General features: G+C 48.2%; 1 pseudogene; it reads right to left on the bottom strand.

Annotated features, from left to right (window-relative positions):
• Nucleotides 1-3,021: 3,021 nt before the first annotated feature.
• LOC149342721 (uncharacterized) lies at nucleotides 3,022-3,814 on the bottom strand (annotated as a pseudogene).
• Nucleotides 3,815-18,000: the final 14,186 nt, after the last annotated feature.

Raw genomic sequence — 18,000 nt, 5'->3', positions numbered from 1 at the left:
CTTTGAGCGAGTGGGAACAAACTTATCAATGCAATATTTTAGTGTGCCCTTAAAACGTTGCCACAATTCCTCGACACTTTCATGGTGTGATGATGTTGCAAACTGATTCAAGTTTTCTTCTAAGACGTCTAAGATAGACGTATCGTCTGCCCGGCTGTAGTCTTTGACCCGTATTAAAACATGCGATTTTTTGCGGACTTGTGTGTTCAACCGCACATTCAAACAGATCATCTTGTGGTCAGATAAACCCGGCTTGACAGATATAGTGTGGTCTGCCACTTTACGGGATAAGAAAACCAAGTCCAACAATGACTGGGACCTTGACGTAACCCTTGTAAAATCCTTTACTATTTGCTTAAGGTTATGAGTAAACATAATTTCCATTACTTTATTCGCACTGCTTATTTCTACATTACCTGTTGACAAAGTTTCCCAATTAATATGTGGCAAATTGAAGTCGCCAGCCATTATCAGTCTGGTGTTCTTATTTACATGAGAGTTAAGGAACAAAAGCAATTCATCCAAAAATTCAGGAGATGTAGAAGGCGGCCTGTACACAACACCTACTAAATGTACAAGGTTCCCACAAGAAACCTTGCACCCCACCATTTCAGAAAGGCTGCAGTTAAGAGCGACTGCAGATACTGTGCTTTTCATAACAATAGCCACCTCCCCCCCCCCTCCTTTAGAATTTCTATCCCATCTAAAAACATGGTAGCCTGGTGGGAAAATGCTATCGTTGCTAATTCCCTCATGTAACCAGGTCTCGGTTATTAACAATAAGTCAGGGTTCTCGAAAATTAGCAAATGTTCTAAATCAGTTGTTTTGTTTGCTACACTGCGGGCGTTTAACAGAATAATTCTGAGCTATATTTGCGAGCAATCGCTATGATCATCAGAATCTGCAGTTGATTTGGCCGGGGATAGCGAACTATGACCAGCAGACTCATCGTTAACTTTGGGTCCTCCTATCTTATCTTGGTGGGTTCGGTACAGACAACGCTCTTGTCGTTCATGATCCCATGCATAAATGGTGTTGTTAATCTTAAGTTCATCATGTATCAGTTTGACCTTTGTTCCGTTATCTCTTTCGGCTTTACTACTTTGCCACAGTTTTTTTCTTACTGCTACTGTTTCCTTCGCATAGTCTGGGCTTACACTTATCGGGCCGCCTTTCAACTTCCCGCAATTCTTAAATATCAACTCTCTTTCTCTAGAGTCGAAAAAGTGCATAATGACGGGTCTATGGCTACCAGTTTTTTTCTTGCCTATACGATGAATTCTGTCTATAGTTTTCGCCTGAACGCCCAATTTTTCATTAATATCTTCTGAACCACAGCTTCCCTCAGATCGGAATCTGATTCGTCTTTTGCTTCTTTGACACCAAAAACCAAAAGATTATTACTTCTGCTCCTGTTCTCGTATTCAGTCAACTTATCTGCCTGCTGACGAACAAGGGTCTCTAAAGTTTGCATTCGTTTGTTCATTTCTTCGATAATATCAAGAAATCCAGTCATCCTATCGCATTTTGCATTAAGTTCGGTCATTTCTGTTCTCAGTTTATCTATTTTAGCATCCGACGTGGCCTGGTTTTCTAGAATTAACTGCAACATTTCAGCAGTCTTTGGCCCCGGGTTTTCCTCAATATCACCAGAAACCAACAAAGACAATAACATAGACCAAGTGTCACTCAAAACAGTCAAAGCAGTCAACAATCTTCCAGGGCACGGCAGAACTAACAGAAAGCGGTTGTCACTCCTAACACTTCCAATATTAGTCAAATAACGAACCTGTAACAGCAGGATCGGTGGCTTAGACATGTTGCCGGTTGTCCAGGTGCCGTGCCCTCTGAATGCTCCGGCGTCGCGCAGTTCCTTTTGTAGGCTAGCCACTGGTGACGTCACTGTCATCGACGAAAGACGCCCCTTGAACAGGTTATCGCCGATATCGCTGTCGTGATGGGTCGCGTAGAAAAATGGTGTTTCATCCGTTCCACAGGTGGAAATGCTTGCGGCAACAATCCACGGCAGGACCTGTAACAGCAGGATCGGTGGCTTAGACATGTTGCCGGTTGTCCAGGTGCCGTGCCCTCTGAATGCTCCGGCGTCGCGCAGTTCCTTTTGTAGGCTAGCCACTGGTGACGTCACTGTCATCGACGAAAGACGCCCCTTGAACAGGTTATCGCCGATATCGCTGTCGTGATGGGTCGCGTAGAAAAATGGTGTTTCATCCGTTCCACAGGTGGAAATGCTTGCGGCAACAATCCACGGCAGGACCTGTAACAGCAGGATCGGTGGCTTAGACATGTTGCCGGTTGTCCAGGTGCCGTGCCCTCATATAGGACACCAGGGCTTAGTGGTTGCAAGAACAAAAAAGCAAAGTTTGACGTTACTCTTTATTTCAAGACTTTCACAAAAATTCAAATATTGAGAACAAACATGCTGGTTGCCTTGAGGTGCAGCTAATACTGGACGTTGATTAATCCGTGTGAAAAGTTTTGAAACAGCTGGAATGAGTTCAGTGGATGAACCTTGATAAACGAGGAAGTCGTAGAAAATCCCCAAGGCGCCACACAGCATGAAAACTTATTCCCACGCATTTGGTTTCCCTTTTATTTATTCTTTTATGTCTCGCTGTCCTTTGAACGGAATGATTTGCTCATCGCTGCAAAGATGCTCCTCGAAACAGAGGTTTAGGCATCTTTCACGAAATGTGTCCAAATCTGTCCTGACAATCCAGAAAGGATCATTGCTGGTGTGGTCTTGTTACAAAGCTTTTACGCGCATTGCGCGTGCCGTGCTCCCCTGGAACACAAACGGACGCTCGTGATAGAAAGAGCGTTTATTGATCCCGATCAGCCAGCTCACATAGCGTGAGCGGGCGAGGGTAAGGGGAGGAAGGTAGGAGGGAAAGCGTGAGGAGCATGCGCTTGGCGTTCGCCGTTGTGAGGCATAGCGTTCGCCGTAGTGAAGGCATAGCGTTCGCCGTAGTGAAGGCAGAGCGTTCACAGCAGGTCTCCGTTCACGTCTTCAATGTGCAAGCAGATTCTAGCCGTGGCTAGCGAAAGACACCCATCGCTAAATGCTGTGAAATCAGCTTTCTGATTTTTTCTTCCTCATATCAACGGATTTTCCTTCTTGATAAATACAATACATGTTTGTTTCCTCGGCAAGAACAGCAAAAAACACTCTTCGGCACGTACCGAGAAAAATACGCATACGGGGTCGGTAGACCTTCAAGATCATTCTCATTCTCGTCACCAGATTATTGAGGGTGATACGTGGCTGCTAGCTTATTGAAAGCTCTCCTGCACCACGACCTGTTTTCCTGTGTTGCTTTGTCAACTTCATCACCGCTGGAGGCTGCCGAGAGCTCAAATCCACGTCCTCCTCAGCGTCTTCAACCTCCGACACGTAACCATCCTTCAGTGCAGCAAACATGACATCTGGATCCTGGAGACGCAGATGTCTTAATTTAGGCCGCTTCGCCGTTGAGTAAGGTCACAGTTTTTGCCTCTGCAATAAAAGAAAAACAAAAATTAGGCATTACCAAAAAAAATGTTCCGCACTTGCATGCAACACGCGCCGGTGGTTTATAACCACTGAAGCCTGGTGTCCTATATATAGGACACACATATTGCGGCGTGCTGCGTCAAATGTACTAACCGCACAGAAAACGTTATGCAACTTTTAAAGCCTTTAGTGCCTTTGAAACAACCTGGAAAATTCTAATCGCGAACACGCTCTTAGGTATGGAGTAAAAAAATGGCAAAATAGCACTTACCATTGCAGCCGCCGTTCCCATCTTCCGCCATTTTGTTTGTTTACTCTCGGCGCTACGATGAGGAAGACGAAGGAGAAAGTGATGTCTGTGCTTATAGGGATGCCTTGGGAGTCGGCTAAGTTCTTGTTTCAGATTATTGGGCATTTTAATCATGACTTATAGCCGTTTTGCTTCGTGTCCTTTTTATAGGACACCAGGGCCGAAAGGGTTAAAGTACTTAATTTCATGCGCAAAGGTAGCAGACTTGCGCGTAGGTCCGCCATCTTGCCTGTCAAGCAACCGAAGTTATGCGGCGAAGCCGCACTCCCTTTCTGCAGGCGACATGCCTAGCGCATCACCGATCGACCGTGGGCGCTTTTCCGAGGTTCTTAAACCACTTTTTCGATTGATCGCAAACAAAAAGCATCTAAAAAGCCGACCGCGTAACCCAGTCAAAAAATATAGCCAAGAAAAAACGGTGCTCTTTCGAGCGCGCGCCGTGAGCTGCGGCAGCAAGCGATTCGCACAGTCACCTTCCCCGAACTATTTACCTGATAACCTAAGGGCAGACTCAGTATTTTAAATACGCCGTGCAAATGCAGCGTGCGGCAATATTTATTCTCCGGACCTGCGTCAAAAAACCTGTTTATAGTCTCCTTTACTAAATACGAAACCCTGCAAAAAGTTATGAGCCCGAACTATAAAAAGGACACTATAAAAATCCAAAATACACTTTACTCGAAACTGGATGAACGTTACCATCTGAAGTAAGCAATCAGATGCCTAAACATGTTTCCCTCGATTAAAAATTGTTTGCCATTCAGGTTTTATGCCAACAGGGATAAATACGCAACGCAGAGCTCTATTTTAGCGTTTCAACAGTGTACACGAAAAAGCGCAGAGCCGCAAGTCCAGCCTCAATGCAAGAAACGTCAATGCAACTTTTAGCAAAACAAAAAAAGGCGTGAGCTACGCACGCTAGACACCCCACAGGAGCGAACGTAAACAGCCCTTGGATAATGGCTCCGCTTCGAACTTGGCCGGTTGTCAATCCAGTTCGCTGCCGGCCTACGTGTTTCTGGTCCGATGGGCAAAACATGCACCGTACCGAGGAGGTTCTCACAGGGAGAAGAAAGGCTGCAGGGCATCTCGAATCGGAGAACAGAGGCGGCGGGGAAGCCCTCGACACCGGTAAAACCGGTTCAGAACCGAAAGTGGACGATTTTGCCCATCGAGCGTCGTCTTCTCCGCAGTACACGGTTGCTTGGACACCACGTGATGGCGCTCTACCAATGGAGTCGCGAGCGGCGTTTTGAAAACAGACGCGCAACTCTGCTACCTTTGGTAGCATATTCAGTAACTCTATTCTTGACAATAGCGTTCTAGGCAGGCTTTTAGCGGCCTAATGCGGCAGGTTTTCAGAGAATACGACGACTTCGTTTGAAACGTGGACGCAGACGTCACAGAACATGTGCAAGAGCGCTAAGAAGGATGTTTATTAGCGGTTATAAGCAGATTTATGATTTTTTTCATTTTTTTCACTATCGGTTCGCATTCAGTGCAGTATGTGAATTCGTTTGTTTTCGTTTTTTTGTTACGCAAGGGTTAAAAACATGTCCGGTGTAGAAAAAAGAGATACTGAGCTCACTGTCCTTCAAGCAAAATGGCTATATCTACAGTTCTTCGGCAAAGCGCGTACACAGCCAAGGAAGCGACAAGACCGTGAAAAACCTCGGTTTCCCTGATTCACAGCTAGGGTACTGATAACATACAAAAAGTCCAAGTACCACAGTTTGGGAGTTTTTTAAATGTTTCAGACCTGGGGAATAACGGAAGAAGTTCATTTCAAGTCAAAAGCACAATGTCTTCTTTATCTCAAAAAAAAATTCATAGTCATGCGATAAACATAATTTTTTTTTTTTAGTAGACCAGGTTTTGCTAACATTTGGGCAATCGAGGTAGCGGCCACAGCATTAAAAAAAATGCCACCAGAACCCACCTGGGAGAGCATTTACCACAGAAACACCAAGTATCATGTGTTTCTTTTCTTTTTAAGAAATCGAAGATGGTCGAGCACAAAATTCGGTCATCTGGCGCGGAATGCCCCATTTACGAATAGCCTGCGGAGCCAGAAAGGCTCGGTCGGATGTGGAGACATTTCTGCGGGTACCTGTGCCGTGAACGGCAGAAAGGTGGTACTAATCTACGCGGGCATATCACGCTGCACCAGTCAGACAGACATCCGACTTCACTGTTAGAGCATTCCCCTACTACAAATCAATCTTTAAAGATTTGCACATCTAGCTGCGTCTATCTTGTATGCACAAACGAGTAAAATTTGCTCTGTGAATTGGTGGTAATTTTCTGCTTGTAGCATGAAAATATGATAATCTTTAGGCATGCATATCAAAAGCCAGTTTCGCCCAGGTGTAGCACAGCTTATTCTCCGAATGTATTTTTGCTCGTTTGTGATCTACCATTTTACATCTCAGCTTTGAATTCGTTGTCCGCTGTCAGCTCTACGGCACAATAATGTTTTTATTTTTTCGTTGCTGTCATTTTTTATGTACCTGTTCACCTGTTTCTAAAATCGTTTAATTCATTGCCAGAAATATTAGGCCGCCGCGATGGCATATTGGTTATGGCGCTCGGCTGCTGATCCAAAAGAAGTGGGTTCGTTCCCGGCCGCGGCGGTCGCACTTCGATGGAGGCGAAATTCTTGAGGCCCGTGTACTACAAAGGCTAGCCTCTGTACGTGTACTGTGCGATGTCAGTGCACGTTAAAGAACCCCAGGTGGTCGAATATTTCGGAGCCCTCCCCTACGGTGTCCCTCATAGCCTGAGTCGCTTCGGGGCGTTAAACCTCAGTAAATCTAAGCCAAACAAATACGCGCGTTATCAAACGCGGCGCCCTGCCTGCTAACACACGCCACATTACTTGGCCGTGTTACATTATTACGGCTTACTAAAGACACGGCCACATTAAACTACCGCAGTGCGTGCAGAATAAAACGAGGTTTATTGCATTCGAGTCAAGGCGACATTACAAAACTGCGGCGGGAAACCGCCTCACAACCCGAAGAAGCCGACGAACACAGGTGGCAAAAGTTGCAAGTTGCATGTTGCACCAAAAGTTGGCACCAAGGAATGTCGTGGTGTGGTCAGACAACGGGTGAGTGCTTCGGTGGCGATACCGTCTTTGTCGCCGCTGTAAAGAAAGTTAAGAAAGCAGCTTTCAAGCGCACGTGGCAATTCTGACCCTAAAATTGCCTATAAATTGGAGATAAAAAGAAATTTCACCAAATGTCTCCCACTTCACAAAAAAATCGAAAAATGCGGGGTTAGCTAAGAGAGCAAAAATTCACTTGGACAAATAAATCATCATTATCATCATCACCATCTGACGAGCATCGGTTATTTTTCCTTCGCAATAACATGCCCTGCCTGAGCCCATTTATTCCTCTTGATTTCGACTAGGATGTCATTGGCATGCGTTTCTTCCCAGACCTACTCTGCCCTCTTCCTGTCTCTCAACGTTACACCTATCATTTTCCATCCCATAGCTCGCTGCGTCGTCCTAACTTAAGCTGAACCCTCTCCGTTAGCCTCCGCGTTTCTGCCCGGATATATCTTACCGGCGTGTACCTGTAAGATATATCTGTTATACGTATACCTTTCTCTCGAGGTATATCTGTAAACTACCATTCATGCCTAATTACCTTATGCGTTGCAAATGTGTTGCCTTCACCGGACTTGACGTCATTTCCCTCCAGCCAATGGGAATGATCCTCCCTGGTGACGTCACTTCTCTCCTGCCAATGGGCTAACTTTATGACCGACGACCCAATTTTTTTTTTTCCGTTGAGGCTTTTAATGCTGTGTCATTAATAAATGCTGGCCTGAAATGCTGCATGCTAGATCATGACAGCTGCAAAGCAATCTATTTAGACAGCAGTTTTATCAAACTTGTTATTATTAAGCGGGGCTCAGTAAGGCCACAATTGCACAGAGATGCGGAAATCATGGAGCCGACATCACCCAGTCGAGGACCGAAATGCAGTTCGTCATCGGCAGTAACTAACTGTACATAGCTGGCTCCGAGGACGTGCCTGTTAACATGTAGGCTGAGTTCGAAAGCCTTGTGCACTCATTTCCCGACTGCCTGACACCAGATTTAGCTTCTGTAAACTGAAAATTTTACGGATTCACTGTGTGCGTGTGCACAACTAAAACATTACGCCTCCGAAGCAAGAGGCAGCGAACGCCAGGCCATTACCTCCGGCTGCGAACACAAGGCTGATGCCCGGAGGAGAACTAATACCTGTGCTACACGGCAACGTTCGAATGACATTCGAGAATTGGAATGACATTCGGACTCGACGGACTCCCGCGGTGCTACACGACACTTTCCAAACGCATTCGAAAGCCTCAGCTCGTTTTCAGTGTACAGCGACGACGACGGCGGCGGTCACACTAGTACGACAACGACACTATATATCACGCTCAACAGCAGCATATATGTCATTATAGCGAAATATCTAGTTTACTATAATATCATTGTAATGGGACAGATTTGTCAGGCCAACGACACCGACGAATCCGATCGGCGGACGGTCAGCCTTGACGGCGGCTGAGCGAAAGCACGATGATGAGGTGGCCGTGTGAATATGTTCGCGCTTCTAAATGAGCGATACGAACGGCTACATTTCACATGTGCACACCTGAACGCTCACCTGCGATAAGCGCTTGGCAAATTACGGCTCCCTTCCCTTCCGCGACGACTAGGCCTAGCGAGTCCGCCGGGTTGGATCTGTGATTGCGGTGGTTGTGAAGAGCGAATCACAAGCTTTGGCGAATGCAAATGGTCACCGAGTGTAGTTTTGGCAACAGCGACCTGAAATCAACTATTGCTTACATCGCAGGGCACGTATACGATGAACGGCAAACGCCGATGTGACCCAGACTGCCGAGTCGGGCTTTACGGCCAGCAGCAGTCGTCGTCGTCGCTAGCTTGTGGATAACAAGTTAGGCCGTTCCAGTTAAAGCGAATGGTCGCCAAACATACTTCTGCATGAAGTAGTTTGAAATAAAGTACTGGTCACGTCGGAGGAAGCCGGGACAAGAAGCGAGAAGCGCCGGTACTGCTCGATGTCAACTACCCGGCTGTCGTGTTTCTCAAGCGTGCGATCGCATCATCGCTTCCCACATATTGTCGCACTGCGTAAACAAGCACGGGTACAACTGGTAAAAAAGAAAACAGGTTGTTGAATAGAACTAAAACACAGATTACGTTTTATGTCATGAAAAGAGCTCTAGCTGTTCGTACGCAGCAATGTAAACAGTATGAGTACAGTCGTCCTCATCGGCGCACTCCTGTGGAAATTTCATGCTGACACGGTTAATGTTCGTTGGTGTAATATTATCTTCAAGCATTCCCTCAGACAGAGCACGAGCTATTTCCTAAACAAACAGCAGAAAAAAGCGAGCAGCGGGTATCGAAATGAACAGCCACAGAGCCGAAAGCAGTCGCTCGGCTGTGGGCGGGGCGAAGCGACGGCAGCGTCGACGGCTATTGGTCGATTCGGGCTCGAAGGCATTCCAAAATCTGGAATGTCTCCGCGTAGCTCCGTCGACTCGAATGTCATCTGAACCGAATGCCGTTGAAAAACTTCGTGTAGCAGCGCTGGTTTGGCATTCGAGTCGGATGACATTCGGTTGGAAGGCATTCGAAACGCCCGTGTAGCAGGGGTATAAGATTTTCCCGTCACTCAATGACGGAGGATGTGACGGTAAGATGAAGACCATGTGTGCACGTGATCCACCATGTGGAGCTGTCACTCGGCACACGGCTTACGATTGTAGGAGATTAGCTAGACGCTGCCATGAGCAGGACCTGTACAGCGGGGCTCGTGCCTTCTCTGGGATTACACAGGAGACAACAAAAGAAAGCACAGGAGCGAAGCAAAGGTGCAGCATTGAATATCCCCATCTGCTATGGTCGCCTAGGCAGCCTTGTGCTCTTTATGCGCACTCGCAGTCCTACGAGTGTGCTTGACGTCACAGCGCTCGAGCGGCATCCAAATTTTCACAAGCTCCCCTTACCCTACCCAAAAAAGCACCTCCCCGAAGTAGGTGAACAAGCCAGCCATGCAAAACAAAATGCATTCATTCGTTTATTGTTGCATTCTATATGGCCAAGGAAATATGGGAACTGTTGACGCCGTACGATAACAGCGTCTAATGCTTTCAAAAAGTTGCATAATCTATAAAACACGAAGCCAGACTTACAGTTAGACTGTTTAGCCTCCGGTGTGTTCACACCATTGCCGGCCAACCTCCTCCGGTCGGTGTGGGCGCGGACCAAATGTCCGCGCAATGAAGATGGCGACTGCCACCAGACTGTCCCTCATACCAAGGGGCGGCAGTATGAGCTGCGTGGCGCACAATACTCCTGTCACGACGGCGATCATCGCGGTTATGCTGCGAAAGTACTCATCACCTATTATAAAGGGGTCTGCACACTGCACGAGGCCATGAAAGTATGAAATTCGTGTGGCACACAGCAAACCACAGAACCCTCCGACGAACAAGAGCATGGAGAAGAAGGTGGAGTTGAAATCTCGTCTCCAACGGCGTAGGAGCTCGGTTATATATCCATCCTCGTCGTGATTGATGCGGTGGATCGCGTCTACCATTTCGCGGTTCAGCAACGCCATCACTGCAGCCGTGGTGTCTTGAGCATCCTTGTGTCTTCCCCAGCCTGCGTTGGAAATGTTGGTTTCTTTAAAGCAAAAGATATGGCCTCAATGACAGCGCGCAGAAAGGAAGGCGGACAACAGACATATATATTCAAAAACTACCAAGGCGGTTACCAGTTTTTAACCGTATCCAGTGACAGCATTCGAGGTATTTTCATTTCGCAATATATTAATTTGGGGGAATGAATTTGAGAGCGACATGCATATATGTAAAGTTATTGAGCACTCTTTTAGTTTTACACATATATTCGCTCATCAGGTGGCGCCACCATCAACCACAAGGGCCTGCCACAACAATGAGCATTCAGCGAGAGAGAGAAGCACCATTTCACCAGAGCCAACGTTTCTTGTAACGTTGACCATAGCCGCGTTCAGACGCTACCTTGGGACTTCCAGGTGAGCGGGGCGCTCAGTTTAGGATTAAAGTTTATTACAACTTGCATAAACTTCCAGAATACTGTGCGCCCTCTATTGAGCGCAGATTTTCCAAGCGAAAACCCTCGTTCACAGATGGCATTTTCGCAGACTTGTTCGAAAAGCAAGGGGGGAGATGCCTATTCATCTGTATTACAGGGAAGTTGTTCCCAGGACGCAGTAGAGTAGTCCAGATATCTTTCCTGGGAATCCAAAATTCCCACTGACCCTAGGGCGCCTTGGTCGCATCACCTCAGCAGCACTGGTCAGTAGCTTATCCACAATGCTCGCTCTCCACCCTTTTTGTGCTCAAAGCAGGGATGCGAACGCAAAAAGAAGGTCTAGGGAGGTACAATGCTGGAAGAGAGTGCATTTTGGACAATTACATTCGATCTCGAAAGCCGCAGGTAACCGGTGAGGCTCCAGGTCCTCGCTGATCAAGGGGTGCCTCCTCTCCCCTTTTCTAAACGAAAACCCTCGTTCACAGATGCCATTTTCGCAGACTTGTTCGAAAAGCAAGGGGGGAGATGCCTATTCATCTGTATTACAGGGAAGTTGTTCCCAGGACGCAGTAGAGTAGTCCAGATATCTTTCCTGGGAATCCAAAATTCCCACTGACCCTAGGGCGCCTTGGTCGCATCACCTCAGCAGCACTGGTCAGTAGCTTATTTACAATGCTCGCTCTCCACCCTTTTTGTGCTCAAAGCAGGGATGCGAACGCAAAAAGAAGGTCTAGGGAGGTACAATGCTGGAAGAGAGTGCATTCTGGACAATTACATTCGATCTCGAAAGCCGCAGGTAACCGGTGAGGCTCCAGGTCCACGCTGATCAAGGGGTGCCTCCTCTCCCCTTTTCTAAATATACAATGGAGGGAGACTGACTCATCTTCCCTGGCTCTAACCCTACTGTTACCAGACCTGGAAGTGAAGTGAAATCAAAGCATGGTCTCTGAACAACTGTTTTTGGTTTCGAAAATTTGCCTGTAAGTACACTTTCCTGCAGTTCTGCAGGCTTGGCGCATGAGCACAGTACATTACTGGAAAAAGATCCATTGGACTTTTTTGACAGCTTCAGCCCGTCTGCGGTGTTTCTTGCATAGCTGTGGACTGCGTATCAGCTCAGAACCCTTGGTTTATTAGCTTTACTACATATCTTACCTTGATATAATGGTTGATTTTAATCTTTAGGGTGACCTGCGAAGTTTTTGGGCAAACTACATTCAAACAAGCGCTGGACGGCCACCAAAGTTTGCTGAAGAGTTTAATTAAAGTGTGTGACCTCGTGCTGTCTTGGACCTACAAATGAATTCTTGGGGCATGCTCCTGGCTTTTAGGTTGAGCCGTGGTCACCAAGGCGAAGTCTTTTTTATCGTGTAAGATGTGAAATCTGCCCTTGCTCCAAGGTGAGCTGGCGCGGCAACCTCGATCCCTACCAAAACGGCACATATATTCCTGTACAGTACGCTGTGTTGACAGAAGCCGCCACGAAAAAGACGCACGACACTGACGAAGCAGGGACTGTCAAATGTTAGCTACCAGGTACTCTCGTGTCTAATTTTGTCACCACGGCGCGCACAGTGAAAACGTGAACTGCTATCTAGCCCAATTCGCTGTCTTACAGAGGCCGTTCTGACAATCTACGACCACCTTTGCGTAAAAAAACGACTGCTCCAACGTGATAACAAGGTTTCCCAAGTCCGGTCCTATGTAGGCATTGTTTGTAGACCCCCCCCCCCCCCCCACGAGGCAGGCTTGCAGCCTTTTCTCCGAGATTTACCTGGTGTACTCATGCCCTGCACACGCCTTAGCGAGTGCACGGATCACCGATCTCTTTCTCGTGAATGTACCTGAATTATCGCGCCCCGAGACTACCTGCCGAATCTCCGATGTACACGGATTTCAAGGCCCTGAGTGGGTTTCGAAACCGCGGCGGCGCGGCAGATCTGTTTCGCTGGCCATGCATTAAACCACTACGTCATCACTCTCGCCGAAAATCTCGTCTCTCGCTTTGTGTATTGGATGTCGCCCATCCGTGCGCAGTGGATCCAGTACACACCGCTGAAGTATTGCCCTCTTCAACCGAGCCTCGAACCAAAACCGATTTGGCATTTGGCCTAACTGCGCTAAATCATAGCTCATTTTTTTTTTTTCAATCTACTCGGCAAAAAAATAGGCCCTGGGTGCTTACCGTGGAAGATCGGCGACGGTTGGATCGGTCGATCCTGGGAGATAAAATAATGACTGGCGAACACCGTGGATGAGGGTACATAAATCAAAATAAACGAAGGAAAAATATCAGCAACAAGAAAGATCAACTGTAAGGCACAACGGGTCTTCACTCTTGCGGGCTGACAGTCGTAGTGCCAGAAGGGCACAGCTTGTGCTCGTGCAGAGAGAGCATACGTCGCAGTGCCAGCTCGTCCTTTCTCCCGTAGTCCAAGGACACGGAACTGGCCGGCACCTGGTGGGGCTGCTTATTTTTCGCATTTTTTTCTTTCTCCTTGGAAGGGGATAGCCGTGTTGGGTAACACCAGGGCCAGACTCACAGCATTCCCCTCTTGCCATTCTCTTTCAGGGAGGGAGACTTGGTGGTCGGGAGGGAACCAACGCTACGACCCACCGCACAACGAACAGTTCCTTGAAAAGAGCCTTCGAGGATTGGCATACCTTCAGGAGCAGCATGCTCGGAAAAAAAAAACAGCGCGAAAGAACGGGATGGAAGCAAAGGGAACGCGGACAAGCTTGTGGACCAGCCGGCCTTTCAGCTTTGTTGAACGATCGCCCTCTCTCTGTGTGGTTCCTGGGTTCATGGAGCCCGACGTTGCGGGTCGGGTCGGGGTGCGCCAGATGTCGGGATGACAAGCCCGACCTATAGTGTACTAGATTAGGTACACTATAGGTACTAGTACACTATAGCCCGACCCTACCGCGTTTACATGAACCGGTTTTCTGTCGAGCAGAGATCGTCGCTACCCCTAGCGTCGCGCAAGCAAACCACACGCATGCTAGAGGAGGAGGAACGCCCAGATGAAAAATTCCCTTTCCCGACTGCTGCTCTTTCCGGTCGGTTGGTCACCGTGCGCAGTTTTGAGCAGTCGGCTCCGTCGGCTCGCACGGGCCCATTTTTTCACGTGTTGGGTTTGTCGCTGTGTTTAGCTCGTGAACGAAAGTGAAGCTGCGCATATGGTGTACTGTTGCGTCGCTGTACTTAAACGCGTGTACGAAAGGTTTGCCACGTGATGTCATCTATGCGCCTGCCTCATGCTTCGCGCGCCTTGATTGCGTACTTGTGAAGACGAACAACTCTAGCAGTCGTCTGTACAAACTTCTGGGTACTCAAGAGAATGGTGAACACCATTATCCAAAGCCGGGGTTTCTAGTGATTTCGGCGTTTTTTTTTTTTTTTTTTTCAAAAGGCGGTCAAGTATCTCCCACGATCGAAAATTCTCGAAGCCTTGTAACTAATCGTTGAACCACATCTAGAAGATTCACCCTTCCTATGCTGCCCGGAAGGGGTTCACAGAAGCCACACCAAATGCTTCACACATCTCATTTCTGAGAAGTTACTCCGAATTCTTCTCGTCAACTACACAAAGAAATTGACAAACCAAAATGACAAGCCGTCTGTATGGTTTCATCCACAAGCCAACGCGAAAGCATTCAAGGCTGTAACTGACATCCCTTGAACTGTGGGCCGCACGACAATGTTGTATAGGTCATTACAAGCAGCGCCTGTTATTGTTTTCAGTCCTTCTAAGTATGTGAAACGATATCGGAGTTCCAAAGAGCGAAGGATCTTTCTGATCTGGTGTGCTTCACGCAGTGAGGAAAGTGGCACAGATACTTCGAATGTTTTCAAACGGCAAGTGCTATTATTTTGTTCATACATTTCCAAGTACAAGACTGTGCCAGCCCTTAAGATGAAAGTAAATGTTTTCCTAACCGTAGCTTCGCCCTGTAATATCTTGCCTCACTTTTATTCCTGCTAGTCGCAAATGATACAGCCCTATTCGCTAATGCTATGCGCCATCATTGCATGCCGACTTCAATGTTTTGAGATCCATCTACTAGTTCCCTGCTTTGCGAGCCGATAGCAGTGGCTGTATAAGATATGGTTGTCAAGTTCTTGTTCAGTACTCGGAGCAGCCGTTCAGCAACATGTGCAAAGTAACCGAACCAGCCCCCGGAGAGTTGCGGCGGTAGGCAGCAACTGCCCCTCATGCACATGCCGTAAGAAAGAGCGCGCGCGTCGAGTGCTCCGAGTTCCTGCAAAGCGCCAGCCAGACCGGAGAGGAGGCGCTAAGCCGATGCGGCAGCGTATACATGCTTCTTCCAACCGGGTCGGGCAGAGCTACAGTGGCTGGATTCCAGCCACTGTAGCAGAGCCAACCCACCCCCTGCAATCGGGCTGGCCCAGCTCGACTCGACGGTCCCTTTGCTCGACCCCCGACAACCGGTTCGCGGCCCGATAGCCTGCTTAACTCGACTTTTGTCGGGCTCATGTAAACGCCCAGATTGTAAACGCGCGTGGAGTCGCCGAGTCGGGGCAGGAGTTGAGCTGTCGGGTCCAATGAACCACACTGCAGAGAGGGGGTTGACTCACTTAAAACCCCCTAGAAAGTCGGATAGTCGGGTTTGATAAACGCGAACTTGTTTTTCGCTTGCGCCCTCGTGCCTTTGAAAGAGCGATGGCTACTGCAGCTACCGCGATCTTGGAGGCCCTCACCCGTTGCGCTGTTCGACGCTTGGTGTCACTGCAGTCGAATCGGCATCGAGTAGCTAAAATCGAGTTCATGTAAGCACACAATCGTCGAGTCAGGGTGACTTGTACAATCCGACCTCCGAGTCGACCAGACGGTATCGGGTTCATGTAAACAGGGCTTACAAGGCGCGCATACTGCCGGAAAATTGATATGACTATGGCGCTTTCCCTGTCAAGGGAACAATTACTCATCACCACTCCGCGAGCTCTTCCGTTCGAATACAAATAAAAACCCCGCACTCGACCAGTATGAATCCGGTTTTAATGCATGAATGCATTAAACGTCTACATATTGGCGTCGCCTCGTCGCTAATTCTTTTCGCCCATCCGTCCACACCACTGAAAAATTCCAGTAAATAAAATAAAATCGATTTCCTTTAGGTTCCACAGGCATACGAGCCTACGCCCCTTGGGTGCCTGTGTGTGTATGTGGTGCATTCAACAACTCCGCTATCACCATATTTCTTTTTTATTTTTGTATTACCTGCGTGGGCTTGTACAAAAGTATACAAGCCACCAAAAAACTGGTACTAGATTACTGTCTTACAGCAAAATCACAAATGTTTCGTATTCGCCAGTTTGTCCAGTATTTCAGTCACGGCATCATCACATTTGTTAATTATTCAAATATCTCGAACTTTAGTAAACGCTCCCTATAATGTGGCAGTGGAAGAGCACCGATCGTCCATCAATGTCAGAATGACTGTTGTAGCTGAGCAGGGCAAGAGCCAGACTTCCGGAGAAGAGAACTCATATTCCATGACTACAGCGCAACGAACAGGACAAGAAGATGCACACAGGTAGAGACACAACACAGCGCTGTGTTGTGTCTCTGCCTGTGTCCTTCTTGTCCCGTTCGGTGCGCTGTAGTCATGGAATATCGGAACCAACTCGCCCAGCAACTTACCTTGTCAAAGAGAACTCAGTTATAGCTAAGCAGGGCAAGAGCCAGACTTCCGGAGAAGAGAACTCAGTTGTAGCTGAGCAGTGCAACGTAGAAAATTGTACTCAGAGCGTCAGACAAGCTGGAGAGGACAGCCCCCAAAGGAATGAGCTGGGGATCACGGCGGAAGCTTTACATCCGTCTGTCAGCTGCGTGGAGGTGGCACTCTGCTGCGAAGGCACAGAAGCCAGTTTTGAATTCCAGGAAAGTTTCCGAGGTGCGACTGAAAAACTAGAGGTAGCTAGTTATGATCAAGAGACGCGCGCGGAACAGTCCAGGCAGAGAAAAAGGAAAAGGGCAAGAACCAAAAGAAAACGTTTCAAATGTGAGGCCATACATTCCTGATCGTGGACGGCTGCCAGAGTTAGCAAAGAAAGGAACGCGGTAAAAAAGAAGGCGAAACCTTTCAGAGCTGCACCTTCCCGCGTTGCGCCTCGTAGGCTTGCAGCTGCAGTTAATGATCTGGCGACACGTGCAGCTCGTTCGAAGGCTGACTGCTGGAAAGGGAGGAACGCGTTTTCCGACCAGAGAAGGCGCGAAGTCTTTCAAGGGGCATCGGTCTGCAGGAAAACCTAGACCGCGCCGTCCTGACAGAAAGTCAGTAAGAAAAAGGGCAACGCGGCCCAAGAGATCAGAAGGCGCAAGATTGCGCGGCACTTAGCGCATGCGAACGCAGGCGTCGAACAAACGAGACGACACATGCAGGCGTGCTCGGCGGGTGCACTTGAAAAGGATTCGTCGTCCACTTTTGGCACCCCATTCTAGGAAGCGCGCAGGACGAAAGGGTGGCCGAGCTTCGTGCTTGGGGAGAGAACAGGGAGCAGCTTCTCGCGCTGGTCACTGCTCGTCGTCGAGATTCGGTTACATTGCATGCACTGCCGAGGCTTTCCGAGCGCGTCGAGGGGGCGCGGAGGCGAAAGCGGGAGTCAGGGACGTTTTTTTTTTTTTTCAGTAGCTTTTGTCACGAGTTGACCGCAGTACAATCAGTCAAAGCGCGACCCCAGCGGACGCGTCTGAAAGATCAACTCGGCGGCGGTGAGTCAGCTTTCACCCCCCCCCCCCCCACCCCCCGCGTAGCAATTCGAAGTAGCTCTTTCTTTTTTATTCCCCTTTTTTTTTTTGTGGGTGTATGAAATTTGGGAGAAAAAGGCTACTTTGATTTAAGCTAAAAAAGTTGTCGTTGATCGGATGTTACTGCCTCTTATCTGAGTTAGAAATAACAGGTGTCGATTTCCCATGCTACCACGAGATAAGGGCGCTCACAGGAGTGCAGCTCGACTAGAACTACGCGTAGACGGAGCGTTGATCCCTTGATGAAAGGGAGCTTTCAGGAGCCTGAGAGATACGCTCGTGTCCCGACCT

The sequence above is a fragment of the Amblyomma mixtum genome, chromosome 5 (genome assembly GCF_055824585.1).
Source record: "Amblyomma mixtum isolate Tamu chromosome 5, ASM5582458v1, whole genome shotgun sequence".
Classification (NCBI taxonomy): domain Eukaryota; kingdom Metazoa; phylum Arthropoda; class Arachnida; order Ixodida; family Ixodidae; genus Amblyomma; species Amblyomma mixtum.
The sequence above is the reverse complement of the archived record's forward strand: the minus strand, read 5'-3'. Positions and strand labels throughout refer to the sequence as shown.